This window comes from Ranitomeya variabilis, chromosome 5 (assembly GCF_051348905.1).
Source record: "Ranitomeya variabilis isolate aRanVar5 chromosome 5, aRanVar5.hap1, whole genome shotgun sequence".
NCBI lineage: Eukaryota > Metazoa > Chordata > Amphibia > Anura > Dendrobatidae > Ranitomeya > Ranitomeya variabilis.
Window position 1 is genome coordinate 512,953,970 of NC_135236.1, and position 20,716 is coordinate 512,974,685.

Sequence of the window (20,716 nt, forward strand, 5' to 3'; positions counted from 1 at the left end):
TAATAGTGTCAAATTAATAGGGCCATATATTGCAAAAATATAGTGACATGCAATATGCATACAGTAGTATCAAAAGTTACTGCAACATGCTGTGCTACATCTACAGATAATACAGCTATGAATTGTACATAGGGATAATGTCATCACACAATATACGGTACATATAAATAAAGCAGTCATATACTGTGCTCACAATCGGGAGCATTCTCCGACAGTCCCATAAATACTGAATACAGAATTACCGACTATCACTCCATTCAAATGGAGTCTTTACAATCAGACCCTCCGATCTAATGGTCATCACCTATCCTTCCAATATGGGTTCACTTGTAATACTTCTTTAAAGTCACAGATATTTTACTTGATAAACCTGCATCATTTGTTCTTGCAGTCAATAGACTTCAGCTTATTGATGTTAACATATAGATGCTGACATTACAGACTTTACAAGTATTGATTTTCATTAGGTGATTGTTATGGGCAAAGAGCTAAGGAATGCTGAGCTGAACATACGGTAACTCATGTGCCTTATATCATGTGCCTAACATAACTTATTATATTTCTTTATTCTATAGTTTATTTTATCTTAATCTGAGATTACAACATTTTACAAAAGGAGTCTATTAAAGGGAAACTATCACCAGGTTTTTGCTGACCCATGTGAGTGCCGCATAATAAGCACCCATGATTCCATGCTTGCTACTGTTTCAATAGAATCACTGTTCTACAGTATCTGCTACCAGTTTTCTGAATGTTGAATTGTGTATAACCCCACCCACACTGCAATCAGCTTTCCATGTATACTCTGCATAGGCAGAAAGTTGCCAATCAATGTTGGTGTTATACAGAGCTCATGAAAATTAAGGACTACATGTCAAGCCTACTAGACCTGTAGTGATAACCAGGGCTGCTATCAGGGCATTACTGCCCTGACTGGCATATGGGGCCCGATGACAAGAGGGGGCCTGCATCGGGTCCCGTTGCTTCTGATCATCGGGCCCCAGCGGTAGGATTCTGCCAGTGCAGAAACTGAACCTGCGTCCGAGACGCAGGTTCAGTTGAACTCTATTGCCTTCATGGCAATAGTTAAAAGCCGCCAGCCAATCAGAGACTGGCAGCTGACATCAGCGCGCACGTTGCGGCGTATGACATCATTGTCATTCGCGGCGAGTGCACGCTTGAACTGCGTGGAAGGAACCTCACCACAGGAGCACCGCAAGGTAAGGAGAACTTTTTTTTTAATTTTTAATGAAAGCGGCAGGGGTGCAGGATGGGAGCCATGGGGGCAGGGTAGAAGACATGGGGGCAGGATAGAAGATATGGGGGCAGGATGGGAGACACGGGGACAGGATGGGAGACACAGAGGAAAGAATGGAGACACAGGGGAAGAATAGAGACACAGGGGGCAAGAATGGAGACACATGGGGTAGAATGGAGACACAGGGGGCAGGATGGAGACACAGGGGGCAGGATGGAGACACAAGGGGCAGGATTATGATGTAGGATGGAGACAGATGGGGCAGGATCATGGGGCAGGATGGAGACAGATGGGGCAGGATCATGGGGCAGGATGGAGACAGACGGGGCAGGATCATGGGGCAGGATGGAGACAGACGGGGCAGGATCATGGCGCAGGATGGAAACAGATGAGGTAGGATCATGGGGCAGGATGGAGACAGATGGAGCAAGATCATTGGGCAGGATGGAGACAGGTGGGGCAGGATCATCAGGAAGTATGGAGACACATGGTACAGGATGGAAACATGGGGCAGGATGGATACAATGGAGACAGATGGGGCAGGATCATGGGACAGATGGAGCAGGATCACAGGGCAGATGGGGCAGGATCATGGGACATCACATGGGAGAATAGAGATAAATAAATAGTGACTTGTTTGTTTAGCTTACTGTAAATGTATTAACCTAATAAACAAATAAATCAATAGATGAAAAAATAACTTGGGCTCCCCTTCATGTTTGATAACCAGCAAAGGTAAAGCAGAAAGCTGCAGGCTTATATTATCAGGCTGGGAAAGTCCTTGGGTTTTGGGCTCCTCCCAGCTGAAATATACAATCCCGTTGCCACCCCAGAAGTGTAGCATCACATTAGATACTCCAATTCTGGCGCTTCCCTTTCGCTCTTCCTTATTACCCTGGTGCAGTTCCAATTGGGGTAGTGGTAGTTGGAGTTGATGGTCATCTGTGATTTGCTAAAAATCACAGCTGGCATCATGCCCTAGTGATAGTAATGGAGAGGTGTCTATCAGACACCCCTATTACTAACCCAGTAACTGGGGAGGCTGCTGGCTGGAATTTTTAGGCTGAGAAGGACACAATAACCATGGACCTTCTCAGCCTGATAATATCAGCCCGCAGCTGTCTGGTCTACCTTTGCAGTTTATAAAAAATGTATCTTTGGACATCTTTTAACACCTCAACATCTGTCATTTCTATTCTGCGTACTGTTCTAGTATGGGTCACACGGACGGCACAGAGGTGTCACACTTTATGTCATTTGTGTGCACATGTGCGGTACATATTGGCATCCATGCTGCCGGAAAAAAATGGACATGTCTACATATGGGTCACACAAACACATACAACCCCATAGATTACAATGGATGTGTGTGGGCAAGTGTTAATCTGGCTTTTTAATGTTTCTTTCGGACTAATGGCTTCTTCCTGGCACAGTCATCTTTCAGCTTTTGTTGATACAGTACTCGTTTCACTGTGGATATTGACACAATCTTACCAGCTTCCACCATCATCTCCACAAGGCCTTTTGCTTTTGTCCTTGGGTTGATATGCACATTTTGGACTAAAACACATTCATCTTTTGGACACAGAAGCCGTCTCCTTCCTGAGCGGTATGATGGTTGCAAATTTAAAAAACTGACACATTGAAACATAGACTAGGTGGGAACAGGTGCTAACCTAGAGTCACCAAGTCATATACAATCAAATAAATAAGGCATCACTCTGTAGTGCCATAGCTTGCAAACATGAAATATGAAAATTGAATTGCATTACTACACTAGAAATATGAAAAATTGAGAAAGCTTAGCGCAGAAATTGGCCAATTCATGTGTACCTGGTAGCCACGTTAAAGCATTTCTTGTTACCAGGACCTAACAATGCCAATCCTCTCTCAGAATAAAGTCTTCATTTGTATGGGAACCAGAGAATCCTCTCTTGGACTTAAATCTATATCTCAGTGGAGGGGTATGGTCATGCTGTGATTAAAAACACCTGAAGCTAAGAGGCGGAGTGCTCAGTCAGAAGGCTAATGAATACAAATTATAAAAAAAATTGATCACTACATCCAAACATAGACTAGGTGTGAACAGGTGCTAACCTAGAATCACCAACTCATACACAATCACATAAATAACACAGCACTCTGTGGCGCTATAGCTTGGAAATATGAAATATGAAAATAATAGTTGGACATTCCCATCTCATTTGCACTTGCATACAATTGTTTGTACAGCTGAACGAGGCACCTTCAGGTATCTTGAAATGGTACCCAAGGATAAGGCAGACTTGGGCAAGTCCATAATTCTCTTCCTGATATCTTTGCTAATTTCTTGAGACTGTCCCATGATGCTACACAAAGAAGCAGTGAATTTCAGGTAAGCATTAAAATACATCCACAGCTGTGTCTCTAATTAACTCAGATGTTGCCAAAATATCAGAAGCTTCCAAAAGCATCATCTTCATATGGCCAGTCCAGAATTGTTTAAAGGCATAGTAATCTTAGCGTATGTAAACTTTTGACTTTGCAGTAAGTAATAAAAATGCCTTAAAATGTTCTCTCTCTCATTATTCTGGCATAAGGCAAATATTAATAATTATGGTAATCCGAATTGACCCAAAAAGGAATTTCATTTCAGATATTGAGAAAAACATGCATGTGTGTCTTTTTATATAGCGTATGTAAACTTCTGGTTTCAACTGTATTTGTTTTTCTAAGTGTCCATTGCATGTTTGTGACTTTCCCTCCATGTCTGCATATGTGATACTGCAAGTACCAACATTTTATCTTAGGGTATTCATTGCAATTACTTAGCCTCTTTTTTAACAAATATGGTGTTATATGTTTCACCTACAATTGTGTTCTAGTGATTTGTATCCTTATCACTATAAAAACTGAGAAAAACAGACCTTGATAAAAGTTAGACGTTCATAGACCTTTTGTTAATAATGACGTGATGTAGTCATCCCCAAAACTGCCAGATATCCTATAATGCGTAAAAACAGCATAAAACACATTGATTTTTTTTTCAATATTCAATTTATCAAAAATAATTTTGCCTTTACAACATTTTCCATATATGTATAGCAATTTTACACCATAATCAATAATCAGATTTTTTATTAAATTGGAGTAACACTTCTACTCGTCAAGAAACGTCTCTGCCATTGCCTTTGCTCTCTGGAGTGAATGGATTGTATACACTGGATTACTTGGATTTTTCTCACTGTGGTGAATATAGTGATTGATTATTGTCTACAATTGCTATACCATCATGGAAAATTCTTCTATCCTCCATCCTACTGCTGAGTTTATGTTACTGTGTAGTGTTGAGCGATACCGTCCGATACTTGAAAGTATCGGTATCGGAAAGTATCGGCCGATACCGGCAAAGTATCGGATCTAATCCGATACCGATACCCGATACCAATACAAGTCAATGGGACACAAGTATCGGACGGTATCCCTGATGGTTCCCAGGAAACTCTCCTTCAGGCCCTGGGATCCATATTAATGTGTAAAAGAAAGAATTAAAATAAAAAATATTGCTATACTCACCTCTCCGAAATTACGTTACGGCTTGTGATTGGTCGCGTCGCGGTCACATGGGCGACGCGACCAATCACAAGCCGTCACGGGAGGCAGGAAACGTGCGCATTTTAAAATTACGTCACGGCTTGCTGTGATGGGTCGCGTCGCGGTCACATGGGCGGCACGCATCCAATCACAAGCCGTGACGTAATTTTCAAATCCTGAATGCCTAGAATTAGGCATTCAGGACCTGAAAATTACGTCACGGCTTGCTGTGATTGGTCGCATCGTGGCCACATGGGCGGCACGCGAACAATCACAAGCCGTGACGTCACGGAAGGCAGTAAACGCGCGCATTTTAAGCAAAGAAGGCTGCCGGTTCCCTCGGTAAGGTGCAGGCTGCGTCGGAGAGGTGAGTATAGCAATATTTTTTATTTTAATTCTTTCTTTTACACATTAATGTTGTTTCGATACCGATACCCGATACCACAAAAGTATCGGATCTCGGTATCGGAATTCCGATACCCGCAAGTATCGGCCGATACCCGATACTTGCGGTATCGGAATGCTCAACACTACTACTGTGACATCAAATCTGTCAGTACTTGTTCTGTATTCTACACTGCAATCGCTATATTTGCATATAGAGATAACAGTGCTTGTGAATAAATCGTTCATTGGGCAACCATTAGGAGAAATGCTCTGGAAACTGCCAATGGTGATGGCTGGGGGATTAGTTGACGATTTTGCAGGAGTGATAATAGCAGCACAGGAGAGAGGTAAGCAGCTAAATGATGTCTAGATATCAATACGCTAGAGAGAGAACTGGTATATTTGGAATTTATGCCTTAGTTTTGTAATATAACTACTGTGCTTTCTTATACAGGCACTAATGATTGATCTCCTTGGCAACAAGATGTACACTATGTAAGATAAAAGTTGTTATAGTAGGAGAATCACAGCAGATAAAAAAGCATGTAAATTGAAAATTTGCTTATGTCCATGTTGTCTAACTATAACAATTTCAAAACTTGAAACAACCACTTTAAACAATTGCCATCACAGCCAGTTTTGGTGTCTGATAGACCATTTTTTCACTTTTCCATTGTAGCTTTCCAAGAGCTATACCCTTTGTTTTCGTTTTCTTTTTGCGACATAGACGTATCAGGGCTTGTTTTTTATGTGACGAGATGTGTTTATCAGTGGCATCATTTTGGCATACTTAAACCTTATTAGGAAACATTTATTAACTCTTTTTGGCCAGGAATATAAATCAAAATAATTATTCAGCCACTGATTTTTGTGTTTTAAAAAACCCAAGAAAATTATTTTGGGTTCGCCATAATCTGAGCGCTATACATTTCACAATTGTCCATCAGTGGAGCCTATGATCACAGTCCACTCTTTCATGTGCATACAGGCAATAAAGGATTTCGTTTGTTGGGCCTTTACAATAGTGGTCAACATGTTGCATGTTCCATTGCCTTTAGGAAAGTACTTCTGTTACATTGCATCTATTGTTTTCAGGTTTGTTTATGAGTTGTTTATTGCAAAATTTATGAGCCACCTCCCAGTTGTGCTTATATCTGTCTGAAAGGGATTCTACATATGTCTTCTCAGTTTTCCAGGCCCTATTCTGTTATTCTTTAACCTTTTCACAACCTTTGACATACATGTACGTCAAAACTTGGGTCTCTGCCCTTGATGTCCTCTTGAACGCCGTGCCCACATCTTTCTTGGCAGATGATGGCTGATTTAATCCATGCCTGTTAACTTGTAAAATCCCACTCTCTATCTCTGACCGCAGCATTTAACACATGAAACACATCATTCCACATGTCCATTAGTGCCCCCATGATGTGATTTCGGGGTACCGATGGGTTGCTATGACAGGCGGAGGTCTGCTGAAGACCTCCGTTATTGTCATGATGATCCTCCTGTGAAAGCCAGAGTTTAGTTGGCATTCATAGGAGTTAATCAATGCACTGCTATGTATAGTACAAGTGATCAGATGATCGCAGCTTTGCATCCCCTAAGGGGACTAACAATTCAGTAAAAAGTAAGAAAAAAAAGGTTTTAAAAATATGAAAAAAGCATAAACATTCAAATCATCCCCCTTTGCCTCATTAAGAATAAAACATGTTAGGAGTCGAGTTCCCGCCGCTGCACAGGGGGAATCTCGAGCCATGTCTGCTGCGGTCTCCCATTCTGCATCGGCCGCAGTGGAGCCTGCTCAGCAGTGACGTCGGTCCCAGCGTCTCACTGAATCTGATACTGTGCAAAGGGTTACTGCTGCCTCTCCAGACTTTACTATTGTACCCTGCACTGTTCTGCGGTGAGCAGGCTTTTCTGGGACTAAGTCCTGCTTTGCACACACTGAGCATGCCCAGGGCAAGATCTCTCAGTGGAGATCTAGGGTCACATGCTTAGGTACTGCAGTAACTTCCATTGGTCCATCTTGGAAGGTCCTGTAGGTGCTAGGACTAAGTCCTGCTTTGCACACACTGAGCATGCCCAGGGCAAGATCTCTTAGTGGAGGTCTAGGGTCACATGCTCAGGTACTGCAGCAATTTCCATTGGTCCTTCTTGGAAGGTCCTGTAGGTGCTGCGACTATAAAGGGTTCTCATGATCGCACGGCCATGCGCTAGTATCAAATATGTACGAGCTCAGCGCCAGTGTGGTCGTGTGTGTCGTCAGGGACCCGGCTGAAATAAGCCCCTAGAATGCTGGCACCTCCGGCGAGGAGTTTTTGTGTGTGTATGCAGTCAGGGACCCGGCTGAAATAAGCCCCTAGAATGCTGGCACCTCCGGGGAGGAGTTTCTCATGAGTGAATTCAGGGCTGGCTAATAGCCATTAGAATTCTGGCTCCACCGGAGAGGAGCAGCGTGTTTGGTTGGGGCTGCATGACCACTGTCGGCTCTACTCAGTAGCTGTGTTCCCTGTGAGCTAAACAGGGCACAGCGTTCTCTTTACTACGGGCTCTGTGAAGTAACAGAGTTCGTTTATTCTAATTTACTTCACCGCCTTACTTAGCAGCAGGTTCTTTCCTGCACGGTGGATCCCGGGTTGCGAACGCACCTATCTCATTAATAAATATATTCTGTGTGTTCCGCCAACCCTAACAGTATACTAGCGCCAGGATCTGGCTAAGTAATGGCGGATGAACAGCGATTGCAGGGGTACATCCAGCTGCTGGAGGGCCGGTTGGCATCTCTTGAGCGTGCAACCTTGGCGGTGGATGTTACCGCAATAGCTGTTCAGGCTGCTAGCGTGGCTGCAGCAGCTTTACCCACTGCCAGCTCTGTTCCGACTTTATCTCACCTCCCATTGCCTGAGAAGTACTCTGGGGACAGTAAGTCCTGTAGGGGTTTCGTGAGCCAGTGTGGTATACACCTCGAGCTCCTGGCTGCACGTTTTCCCACAGAGCGGGCAAAGGTGGGATTTATAATCTCTCTCCTGTCGGACAGAGCTTTGGAGTGGGCTACGCCGCTGTGGGAGTGCAATGATCATGTGGTGCGGAGTGTTCCTCAGTTTCTGGACACTCTGAAACAGGTCTTTGTGGGACCTTAAGTCACTCATGATACAGCGCTCCAACTGCTGGCTTTGACTCAGGGTTCAACCATGGTCAGCCATTTTGCCGTCCACTTCCGGACATTAGCGTCTGAGTTGGAATGGTCAGATAAAACCCTCATTCCTGTATTTTGGAGGGGGCTGGCTGACCATGTGAAGGACGCTTTGGCCACTAGGGAGATTCCCGCCACACTGGAGGAGCTCATAGCTGTATCAACTCGCATAGACCTTCGTTTTCACGAGCAAAGGTTGGAGCGAACCCAGTGTAGGCAGAGGTTTCGACTGGCTCCCACCTTCGCCAGACCTTTGGAATCTCCAGTCCAGGCGTCCGAGTCACATGAGGCCATAGAGGTGACACGAGCGGGATCCAAGTCCCAGTCCGCTCGTGCACTTAAGGTCTGTCATGTTTGCCGGCAGTCAGGACATCTTGCCTCCAAGTGACCTCAGCGGTTGGGGAAACGTCAGCGTCTAGTAGCAGTTGGATGAGGTACACTAGATACGGCGACGTTTGCCTCTAAGTTGTCCTTCAAGGGGACAATTACCATAGGCCCATCCACTCTTATGGTAGAGCTATGCGATGTATCAGCGCCGCCCTTAGGCGCGCAGGCGCCGTTTTTTGATTTTTATGAATGGGCTTTGCGCGTGCGCATTGGGCTGTTCTCTTCCTGCCCATTGTGCCCCGTACGCAGGCGCCGACAGTATTATAGCTGTGCGCGTGCGCTGAGGCAATTTGTCACACTCAACATGGCGGCACCCGGTATGTATTTTTCGTGCCTTTGCTCTCTATCAATACCGGCTTCAGATATGCCAAGACCGCCCACTCGCCCCTGCATCAGTATCGGGCGCATGCGTGCATGAACGACTACAATGGCAGCACCTATCACCACCATGCGGCTTGTGGGACGGGCGGAAGCCGTGTGCGGTATGCTATCTATTTTACTAATGATTCATGTATGTAGGGGATTGGGAGTTCCCCCTAGATATGGATTTTGATCTATGAATCGGCACACATGTTTGTGGGCTCTGCTATACCCGGTGTTTACCGGAACTTTGTTTAGAGGAGGGGCTTTCAGCATTTTGCTAATTGGTTGGCAGATGCTTTATTCTACTATATAAGTCCCTCCTCCTTGGATTCAATCAGGTCTGTCCCGGCATCAGGGCACCTGCATCATTGACCTCCGGTTCATCATATCTGTATGTGCCCCCTGAGGAACCGTATGACGGGGAAACGCGTCGGGGCGTCTGTTGACTAACAGCTAAGTGTTCGGTTTTTTTGGGGGGACAATATCTCCTTCACTGGCTGTTTTTTGTCAAACTTTTTTTCTTTTGTTTTGTTTTAGTCCAGTGTTCCATGCATTAATATAGATACTGACTATCGCCCATTATTTGTAGGCATTTGTTCATCATTCTATTCTATGCGCTGCTAGACGTAAGGATACTGGCTGGATGTTTATGCATTTATTTATTACAACTGTATTTATACTGCCAGCAAGTTGGTCATGCATGGGCTTCAACTAATCTGGACTGAACCAGGTCATTTGTGTTTATGCTTTTTTCCTCCCATTTTTGTTGCATTTATATATGGGCTCATCTGAGTCATTATGTGATAAAATGACTAAATATACACTTTGAGTGATATTGTATATTGTCCTGTGTGGGACCTTATCAAGGGAGGTCATTTAGCATAATTTGTGCACTCAGTCTCTTTTTGCCCTTCCTTCATCTCTTTTATTGCTTTTTGTTTTCTCGCCTTTAGCCAGTTAGTAACTTTATAGGGCCAGCAGGCGATAGCCGTCACGGAGTGGGGGCGCCAAAAACATCTATCAGGGTGCCAACCTCCACAGGCTAGGAAGGGATAGCAGGAAAGTGTAGGGTCAGGTTATCAGGACAGGTGCACTTAGTAGGTCCGTTACAATTATTTTTTGTTTTCACTGGGTAGTGGAATTTTTAAATTACATTAATAAAATTTATACTTTTAAAGGGTTATTTATGATACACACTTTGACTTTCCCTTCGATATATTATTTTACTGTATGTTTCAACTGAATATTCCTTGTTATGGCAGGGTTTCTCTCAGGTCCCATTGACACTAATGTGTGGGCACAGGACGCAAACATAGTCTTTTCTATCAGTGACACTCCCCCTCAGGATTCAGCCAACCTCTCCCTCCAGAACCTATTTAAAGATATATATCTGTGTTACAAGGACAACTTGAAATCGTGGTGGGAGATTAAGGGGTTGGAAAACTATATAAAAAATCGGATTGTTCCCAAGGGACTACGTATCCCAATCAGACCTTCCCCTCGGACTGCCAACCCCGCTGTGCTAGCAGCTTGGACACAGGAGTCTATTGATTCCTCTATCCGCTTTATGCAGATACTGCTTGGGGAAGAAAAAAGACTCTTTGAGGAATCTAGTTCAAAACTGAATTCTCTAATTGAACAGGTCCAAAAGCAGAAAACAGACCCTGAGTATACCAGAAGAGAGAATTTTTTACAAACATCCATAGAAAAATTTCAGAATAGGCTGAAAGAGAGAAAACACTCACAATTCACTAGGGATTTGAACGAATTCAAGGCCAATAAAGCCTTTGATTATCAGCCTCAAAATACTGTGGACGTCTCTTCTTCTGATATAGATACATCAGACACAGAACGGTCGGAACAGGGGAGTGTCCCTTTCCACAAATGGCGGTTGACAAAAAACCAATACAGACAAAGGGGGAGGGGGGGAAGGGGCAGGGGTACAAGGGGACCTCAAGCTGCTCATGGATCTACACCTCAGGCATCGTCTTCTTCCTCTTTTTCAACATCGTCTTTTTTAGACAACAGACCACCAGCAAAATACGACCTGAGGAGACGGCCCATGTAGCCCCTATAGCTCAGGGCCAGATTATTAATCTGACCTCATCTGTATTCTCAAGGGAAGAATATGCGGTACTACAGAGGGGCCTAAACTTTGTCCCTACAAATGGGTTCAATTGTTTCAACTGGGTTAAGGATGTTAACCTTTTTGGCCGTAACCTTAAGTGGAAATTGTTTTTTCAAAAAAATGACTGGGAGAAATGTAGAGAACTGGGCCTGAGTGAGGAAGATCTTGAGGGCTTTAATACCCTGGTGGATCTCCTACATGTGAATGAGAGAGGGAGGGGTGAAGGACCTTTTACATCTTTGAGGAGGAGGAGCAAGAGGATGCCACCTACTGGGGATATGACTAGTGTTGATATTTTTGTTAAACTGGTAGAGGCAGATCTATGCAAGGTCTCCAATAATCAGCTGTATAAGGATCACAATCTGTCAACAGATGAGTTTACAGCCTTGAAAAAGCTGGAAAAAAATACCAATCTGATTTTTAAATCGTCCGATAAGGGTGGTAACCTTGTCATTCTAGACCATCCTAAATATCTCCAGATGTGTGGCTTGCTTCTCAATGACCGTCAAACATATGAAATTTTACCGGGAGATCCCACAAAAAACTACTCTGATGAGTTGTTGACTCTACTGGATATGGCTGTGGATAGACGGCTCATATCAAAAAATGAGTACTCCTTTCTTGCTCCCTCTTCTCCAGTCGTGCCAACCTTCTATGCACTCCCGAAGGTGCATAAGGGCCTCGATCCACTAAAAGGCCGCCCGATTGTGGCCGGGATTGATTCAATCTCTCAGAATATCGGCATATATATAGACCAGATTTTGAGGCCCTTCGTTTTATCACTTCCCTCGTATGTGAGGGACACCTTGCACCTTCTGGGCATGCTGGAGGATGTCGCTGTAGAATCTCATATGATACTAGCCTCCATTGATGTTGAGGCGCTGTATAGCAGCATCCCCTATGAGTCTGGTATAGGGGCTGTTGAACATTTCTTGAGGTCACGAGCAATCGAATGTGCTGAACATAACAAGTTTGTCAGACAGCTTCTCCTTTTTACCCTCACCCGTAATTTTTTTTATTTTTAATGGTAAGTACTTCCACCAGCTCAGGGGCACAGCAATGGGGAGCCCCTGTGCCCCCACTTATGCTAATTTGTTCCTGGGCTGGTGGGAGGAAACCTTTATCTTTCCGGAGGAGGAAAAATGGTGGCAGCCCTACATCAGCCTCTGGGCCAGATATATAGATGACATCTTTATTCTCTGGTCTGGCCCAGGGGCTGATTTTGAGAGATTTGTCAGGGAGATCAACATCAATAATATTGGCATGAGATTCACGTCAGAATATCAGGAACACACGATTGCCTTCCTTGACCTCACAATTTCAAAAAATGGCAATGGGAGTATAACTACGAACACCTATCGTAAGCCGACTGCGACAAATAGCCTCCTACAGTGGCATAGCCATCACCCCACCCCTCTTAGGCGTGGTATACCGAAGGGGCAGTTTCTGCGGTTACGTAGGAACTGCTCAGAGGTGGGCACGTTTAAACATCAAGCTGGTGAGCTTTATCGCAGGTTTAAAGAGAGAGGGTACCCTTCTGAGGTCCTTACCAAATCATATAAGGGAGCGCTTGAGAGTGATAGGTCTACTCTATTAAGCACTCGGGAGAGATCTGGAGACACTCCGGACCTGGTCAGACTCATAGGGACCTATGATAATCAATCTGACAGGGTGTACCAGATTATTAAAAGGCATTGGGGTGTACTCCAGGCTGATCCAAATCTTAAGGAGTTTATCTCCCCTGTACCAAGCATCACCTACAGAAGGGGGAGATCAATTGGGGACCGCCTGGTACACAGTCTTTATAAAAAACCACAGGCAGCGGGCACCTGGCTTGAGAGAAGACCTTTGGGCTTTTTTAGGTGTGGAAACTGCTCCAAGTGCCAATATGTGAGGCAGACTAAACAATTTATGAGTGCAGCCAATGGGAGGTGTTTTGAGATTAGAGACTTCGGCAACTGCAAATCCACAGGAGTAGTCTATAAGATCACTTGCCCCTGCCCCCTTGACTATATTGGCAAAACTAAACGTGAGCTAAGAACAAGATTTGGGGAACATCTCGGGGACATTAGACACGGCAGGGACACTCCGCTTGCCCGCCATGTCAATCAGGTACATGGTGGCAACATACTAGGGATTACTTTCTGTATGATCGAACTATTGAAACCTAAAGTACGAGGGGGCAATTTTGATCAGGCCCTTCTCAAACGCGAAGCGGAGTGGATTTTTCGCATGCAGTCAATGTCGCCGAGAGGTTTGAATGAATCCCTCACTTATACGTGTTTCTTATAATGCAGGGTTTCCATATGCTAGTGTTACTTTCTTGATTGTGTTCCGTATGTGTGTTCCACGTCGCATTGATCAATCAGGGACTTTATATGTTTGACCACCATATCAAGTACTCTACAGTATATCTGTAGTTGTTGATTGTGACTAGCATTTAGTTTATTTCAAACACTTCTCCCGTTCATTACTATTTCCGCACATGTACTTCTGCACCGTCCTTCAGTGGATATATAGGGGGTGTTTAGGTTTCTAAATTTACACTGACCGTATATCTTAGTGTGGCGCATGCGCGCTGGGTTATTATTTATCCCTTAGTACGTGCATATTGGCAGACTGAATCTTATGGGTTCCGGACGCATGCGTATAGGGAACCCATCATGTTCATTATTGAGACGCCCGGAATCCAATATTCTCGCTTCGGCGATGTATCAGCGCCGCCCTTAGGCGCGCAGGCGCCGTTCTTTGATTTTTATGAACGGGCTTTGCGCGTGCGCATTGGGCTGTTCTCTTCCTGCCCATTGTGCCCCGTACGCAGGCGCCGACAGTATTATAGCTGTGCGCGTGCGCTGAGGCAATTTGTCACACTCAACATGGCGGCACCCGGTATGTATTTTTCGTGCCTTTGCTCTCTATCAATACCGGCTTCAGATATGCCAAGACCGCCCACTCGCCCCTGCATCAGTATCGGGCGCATGCGTGCATGAACGACTACAATGGCGGCACCTATCACCACCATGCGGCTTGTGGGACGGGCGGAAGCCGTGTGCGGTATGCTATCTATTTTACTAATGATTCATGTATGTAGGGGATTGGGAGTTCCCCCTAGATATGGATTTTGATCTATGAATCGGCACACATGTTTGTGGGCTCTGCTATACCCGGTGTTTACCAGAACTTTGTTTAGAGGAGGGGCTTTCAGCATTTTGCTAATTGGTTGGCAGATGCTTTATTCTACTATATAAGTCTGTTATGGTTCTCAATGGCAAGAGAACATAGCCCAGCAAACATAAGAACTAGCTCTTGGAAGGATGGAAACTAAACTGACCATGAACTAAACCTGCCGCACAACTAACAGTAGCCGGGTAGCGTAGCCTGCGTTTTATCCCTAGACACCCAGCGCCGGCCGGAGGACTAACTAATCCTGGCAGAGGAAAATATAGTCCTGGCTCACCTCTAGAGAAATTTCCCCGAAAGGCAGACAGAGGCCCCCACAAATATTGGCGGTGATTTTAGATGAAATGACAAACGTAGTATGAAAATAGGTTTAGCAAAATTGAGGTCCGCTTACTAGATAGCAGGAAGACAGAAAGGGCACTTTCATGGTCAGCTGAAAACCCTATCAAAACACCATCCTGAAATTACTTTAAGACTCTAGTATTAACTCATAACATCAGAGTGGCAATTTCAGATCACAAGAGCTTTCCAGACACAGAAACGAAACTACAGCTGTGAACTGGAACAAAATGCAAAAACAAACAAGGACTAAAGTCCAACTTAGCTGGGAGTTGTCTAGCAGCAGGAACATGCACAGAAAGGCTTCTGATTACAATGTTGACCGGCATGGAAGTGACAGAGGAGCAAGGCTAAATAGCGACTCCCACATCCTGATGGAAACAGGTGAACAGAGAGGATGATGCACACCAGTTCAATTCCACCAGTGGCCACCGGGGGAGCCCAAAATCCAATTTCACAACAGTACCCCCCCCTCAAGGAGGGGGCACCGAACCCTCACCAGAACCACCAGGGCGATCAGGATGAGCCCTATGAAAGGCACGGACCAAATCGGAGGCATGAACATCAGAGGCAGTCACCCAAGAATTATCCTCCTGACCGTATCCCTTCCATTTGACCAGATACTGGAGTTTCCGTCTGGAAACACGGGAGTCCAAGATTTTTTCCACAACGTACTCCAACTCGCCCTCAACCAACACCGGAGCAGGAGGCTCAACGGAAGGCACAACCGGTACCTCATACCTGCGCAATAATGACCGATGAAAAACATTATGAATAGAAAAAGATGCAGGGAGGTCCAAACGGAAGGACACAGGGTTAAGAATCTCCAATATCTTGTACGGGCCGATGAACCGAGGCTTAAACTTGGGAGAAGAAACCCTCATAGGGACAAAACGAGAAGACAACCACACCAAGTCCCCAACACAAAGCCGAGGACCAACCCGACGCCGGCGGTTGGCAAAAAGCTGAGTCTTCTCCTGGGACAACTTCAAATTGTCCACTACCTGCCCCAAAATCTGATGCAACCTCTCCACCACAGCATCCACTCCAGGACAATCCGAAGATTCCACCTGACCAGAAGAAAATCGAGGATGAAACCCTGAATTACAGAAAAAGGGAGATACCAAGGTGGCAGAGCTGGCCCGATTATTGAGGGCAAACTCCGCTAAAGGCAAAAAAGCAACCCAATCATCCTGATCTGCAGACACAAAACACCTCAAATATGTCTCCAAGGTCTGATTCGTCCGCTCGGTCTGGCCATTAGTCTGAGGATGGAAAGCAGACGAGAAAGACAAATCTATGCCCATCCTAGCACAGAATGCTCGCCAAAATCTAGACACGAATTGGGTACCTCTGTCAGAAACGATATTCTCCGGAATACCATGCAAACGGACCACATTTTGAAAAAACAGAGGAACCAACTCGGAAGAAGAAGGCAACTTAGGCAGGGGAACCAAATGGACCATCTTAGAGAAACGATCACACACCACCCAGATGACAGACATCTTCTGAGAAACAGGAAGATCCGAAATAAAATCCATCGAGATGTGCGTCCAGGGCCTCTTCGGGATAGGCAAGGGCAACAACAATCCACTAGCCCGAGAACAACAAGGCTTGGCCCGAGCACAAACGTCACAAGACTGCACGAAGCCTCGCACATCTCGAGACAGGGAAGGCCACCAGAAGGACCTTGCCACCAAATCCCTGGTACCAAAGATTCCAGGATGACCTGCCAACGCAGAAGAATGAACCTCAGAAATGACTTTACTGGTCCAATCATCAGGAACAAACAGTCTACCAGGTGGGCAACGATCAGGTCTATCCGCCTGAAACTCCTGCAAGGCCCGCCGCAGGTCTGGAGAAACGGCAGACAATATCACTCCATCCTTAAGGATACCTGTAGGTTCAGAATTACCAGGGGAGTCAGGCTCAAAACTCCTAGAAAGGGCATCCGCCTTAACATTCTTAGAACCCGGCAGGTAGGACACCACAAAATTAAACCGAGAGAAAAACAACGACCAGCGCGCCTGTCTAGGATTCAGGCGTCTGGCGGACTCAAGATAAATTAGATTTTTGTGGTCAGTCAATACCACCACCTGATGTCTAGCCCCCTCAAGCCAATGACGCCACTCCTCAAAAGCCCACTTCATGGCCAAAAGCTCCCGATTCCCAACATCATAATTCCGCTCGGCGGGCGAAAATTTACGTGAGAAAAAAGCACAAGGTCTCATCACGGAGCAATCGGAACTTCTCTGCGACAAAACCGCCCCAGCTCTGATTTCAGAAGCGTCGACCTCAACCTGAAAAGGAAGAGCAACATCAGGCTGACGCAACACAGGGGCGGAAGAAAAGCGGCGCTTAAGCTCCCGAAAGGCCTCCACAGCAGCAGGGGACCAATCAGCAACATCAGCACCCTTCTTAGTCAAATCAGTCAATGGTTTAACAACATCAGAAAAACCAGCAATAAATCGACGATAAAAGTTAGCAAAGCCCAAAAATTTCTGAAGACTCTTAAGAGAAGAGGGTTGCGTCCAATCACAAATAGCCTGAACCTTGACAGGATCCATCTCGATGGAAGAGGGGGAAAAAATATATCCCAAAAAGGAAATCTTTTGAACCCCAAAAACACACTTAGAACCCTTCACACACAAGGAATTAGACCGCAAAACCTGAAAAACCCTCCTGACCTGCTGGACATGAGAGTCCCAGTCATCCGAAAAAATCAAAATATCATCCAGATACACAATCATAAATTTATCAAAATAATCACGGAAAATGTCATGCATAAAGGACTGAAAGACTGAAGGGGCATTTGAAAGACCAAAAGGCATCACCAAATATTCAAAGTGGCCCTCGGGCGTATTAAATGCGGTTTTCCACTCATCCCCCTGCTTAATTCGCACCAAATTATACGCCCCACGGAGATCTATCTTAGAGAACCACTTGGCCCCCTTTATGCGAGCAAACAAATCAGTCAGCAGTGGCAACGGATATTGATATTTAACCGTGATCTTATTCAAAAGCCGATAATCAATGCACGGCCTCAAAGAGCCATCTTTCTTAGCCACAAAGAAAAAACCGGCTCCTAAGGGAGATGACGAAGGACGAATATGTCCCTTTTCCAAGGACTCCTTTATATATTCTCGCATAGCAGCATGTTCAGGCACAGACAGATTAAATAAACGACCCTTAGGGTATTTACTACCCGGAATCAAATCTATGGCACAATCGCACTCCCGGTGCGGAGGTAATGAACCAAGCTTAGGTTCTTCAAAAACGTCACGATATTCAGTCAAGAATTCAGGAATCTCAGAGGGAATAGATGATGAAATGGAAACCACAGGTACGTCCCCATGCGTCCCCTTACATCCCCAGCTTAACACAGACATAGCTTTCCAGTCAAGGACTGGGTTATGAGATTGCAGCCATGGCAATCCAAGCACCAACACATCATGTAGGTTATACAGCACAAGAAAGCGAATAATCTCCTGGTGATCCGGATTAATTCGCATAGTTACTTGTGTCCAGTATTGTGGTTTATTGCTAGCCAATGGGGTGGAGTCAATCCCCTTCAGGGGTATAGGAGTTTCAAGAGGCTCCAAATCATACCCACAGCGCTTGGCAAAGGACCAATCCATAAGACTCAAAGCGGCGCCAGAGTCGACATAGGCATCCGCGGTAATAGATGATAAAGAACAAATCAGGGTCACAGATAGAATAAACTTAGACTGTAAAGTGCCAATTGAAACAGACTTATCAAGCTTCTTAGTACGCTTAGAGCATGCTGATATAACATGAGTTGAATCACCGCAATAGAAGCACAACCCATTTTTTCGTCTAAAATTCTGCCGTTCACTTCTGGACAGAATTCTATCACATTGCATATTCTCTGGCGTCTTCTCAGTAGACACCGCCAAATGGTGCACAGGTTTGCGCTCCCGCAGACGCCTATCGATCTGGATAGCCATTGTCATGGACTCATTCAGACCCGCAGGCACAGGGAACCCCACCATAACATCCTTAATGGCATCAGAGAGACCCTCTCTGAAATTCGCCGCCAGGGCGCACTCATTCCACTGAGTAAGCACAGCCCATTTACGGAATTTCTGGCAGTATATTTCAGCTTCGTCTTGCCCCTGAGATAGGGACATCAAGGCCTTTTCCGCCTGAAGTTCTAACTGAGGTTCCTCATAAAGCAACCCCAAGGCCAGAAAAAACGCATCCACATTGAGCAACGCAGGATCCCCTGGAGCCAATGCAAAAGCCCAATCCTGAGGGTCGCCCCGGAGCAAGGAAATCACAATCCTGACCTGCTGAGCAGGATCTCCAGCAGAGCGAGATTTCAGGGACAAAAACAACTTGCAATTATTTTTGAAATTTTGAAAGCAAGATCTATTCCCCGAGAAAAATTCAGGCAAAGGAATTCTAGGTTCAGATATAGGAACATGAACCACAAAATCTTGTAAATTTTGAACTTTCGTGGTGAGATTATTCAAACCTGCAGCTAAACTCTGAATATCCATTTTAAACAGGTGAACACAGAGCCATTCCAGGATTAGAAGGAGAGAGAGAGAGAAAGGCTGCAATATAGGCAGACTTGCAAGAGATTCAATTACAAGCACACTCAAAACTGAAGGGAAAAAAAAAAAAAAAAAAAAAATATCTTCAGCAGACTTCTCTTTTCTCTCCTTTCTCTGTCAATTAATTTAACCCTTTGTGGCCGGTCAAACTGTTATGGTTCTCAATGGCAAGAGAACATAGCCCAGCAAACATAAGAACTAGCTCTTGGAAGGATGGAAACTAAACTGACCATGAACTAAACCTGCCGCACAACTAACAGTAGCCGGGTAGCGTAGCCTGCGTTTTATCCCTAGACGCCCAGCGCCGGCCGGAGGACTAACTAATCCTGGCAGAGGAAAATATAGTCCTGGCTCACCTCTAGAGAAATTTCCCCGAAAGGCAGACAGAGGCCCCCACAAATATTGGCGGTGATTTTAGATGAAATGACAAACGTAGTATGAAAATAGGTTTAGCAAAATTGAGGTCCGCTTACTAGATAGCAGGAAGACAGAAAGGGCACTTTCATGGTCAGCTGAAAGCCCTATCAAAATACCATCCTGAAATTACTTTAAGACTCTAGTATTAACTCATAACATCAGAGTGGCAATTTCAGATCACAAGAGCTTTCCAGACACAGAAACGAAACTACAGCTGTGAACTGGAACAAAATGCAAAAACAAACAAGGACTAAAGTCCAACTTAGCTGGGAGTTGTCTAGCAGCAGGAACATGCACAGAAAGGCTTCTGATTACAATGTTGACCGGCATGGAAGTGACAGAGGAGCAAGGCTAAATAGCGACTCCCACATCCTGATGGAAACAGGTGAACAGAGAGGATGATGCACACCAGTTCAATTCCACCAGTGGCCACCGGGGGAGCCCAAAATCCAATTTCACAACATAAGTCCCTCCTCCTTGGATTCAATCAGGTCTGTCCCGGCATCAGGGCACCTGCATCATTGACCTCCGGTTCATCATATCTGTATGTGCCCCCTGAGGAACCGTATGACGGGGAAACGCGTCGGGGCGTCTGTTGACTAACAGCTAAGTGTTCGGTTTTTTTGGGGGGGACAATATCTCCTTCACTGGCTGTTTTTTGTCAAACTTTTTTTCTTTTGTTTTGTTTTAGTCCAGTGTTCCATGCATTAATATAGATACTGACTATCGCCCATTATTTGTAGGCATTTGTTCATCATTCTATTCTATGCGCTGCTAAACGTAAGGATACTGGCTGGATGTTTATGCATTTATTTATTACAACTGTATTTATACTGCCAGCAAGTTGGTCATGCATGGGCTTCAACTAATCTGGACTGAACCAGGTCATTTGTGTTTATGCTTTTTTCCTC

At 45.0% G+C, this 20,716-nt stretch overlaps 1 long non-coding RNA gene across 1 annotated transcript in view; it reads left to right on the top strand.

Annotated features, from left to right (window-relative positions):
- Positions 1–5,439: 5,439 nt before the first annotated feature.
- LOC143773790 (uncharacterized) overlaps positions 5,440–20,716 on the top strand; it is a 45,648-nt gene continuing 30,371 nt past the window's right edge. Inside the window, exons 1-2 of the long non-coding RNA XR_013215361.1 lie at positions 5,440–5,565; positions 5,673–5,713. This is a non-coding gene — a long non-coding RNA (uncharacterized LOC143773790). The remainder of the gene's footprint in view (positions 5,566–5,672; positions 5,714–20,716) is intronic.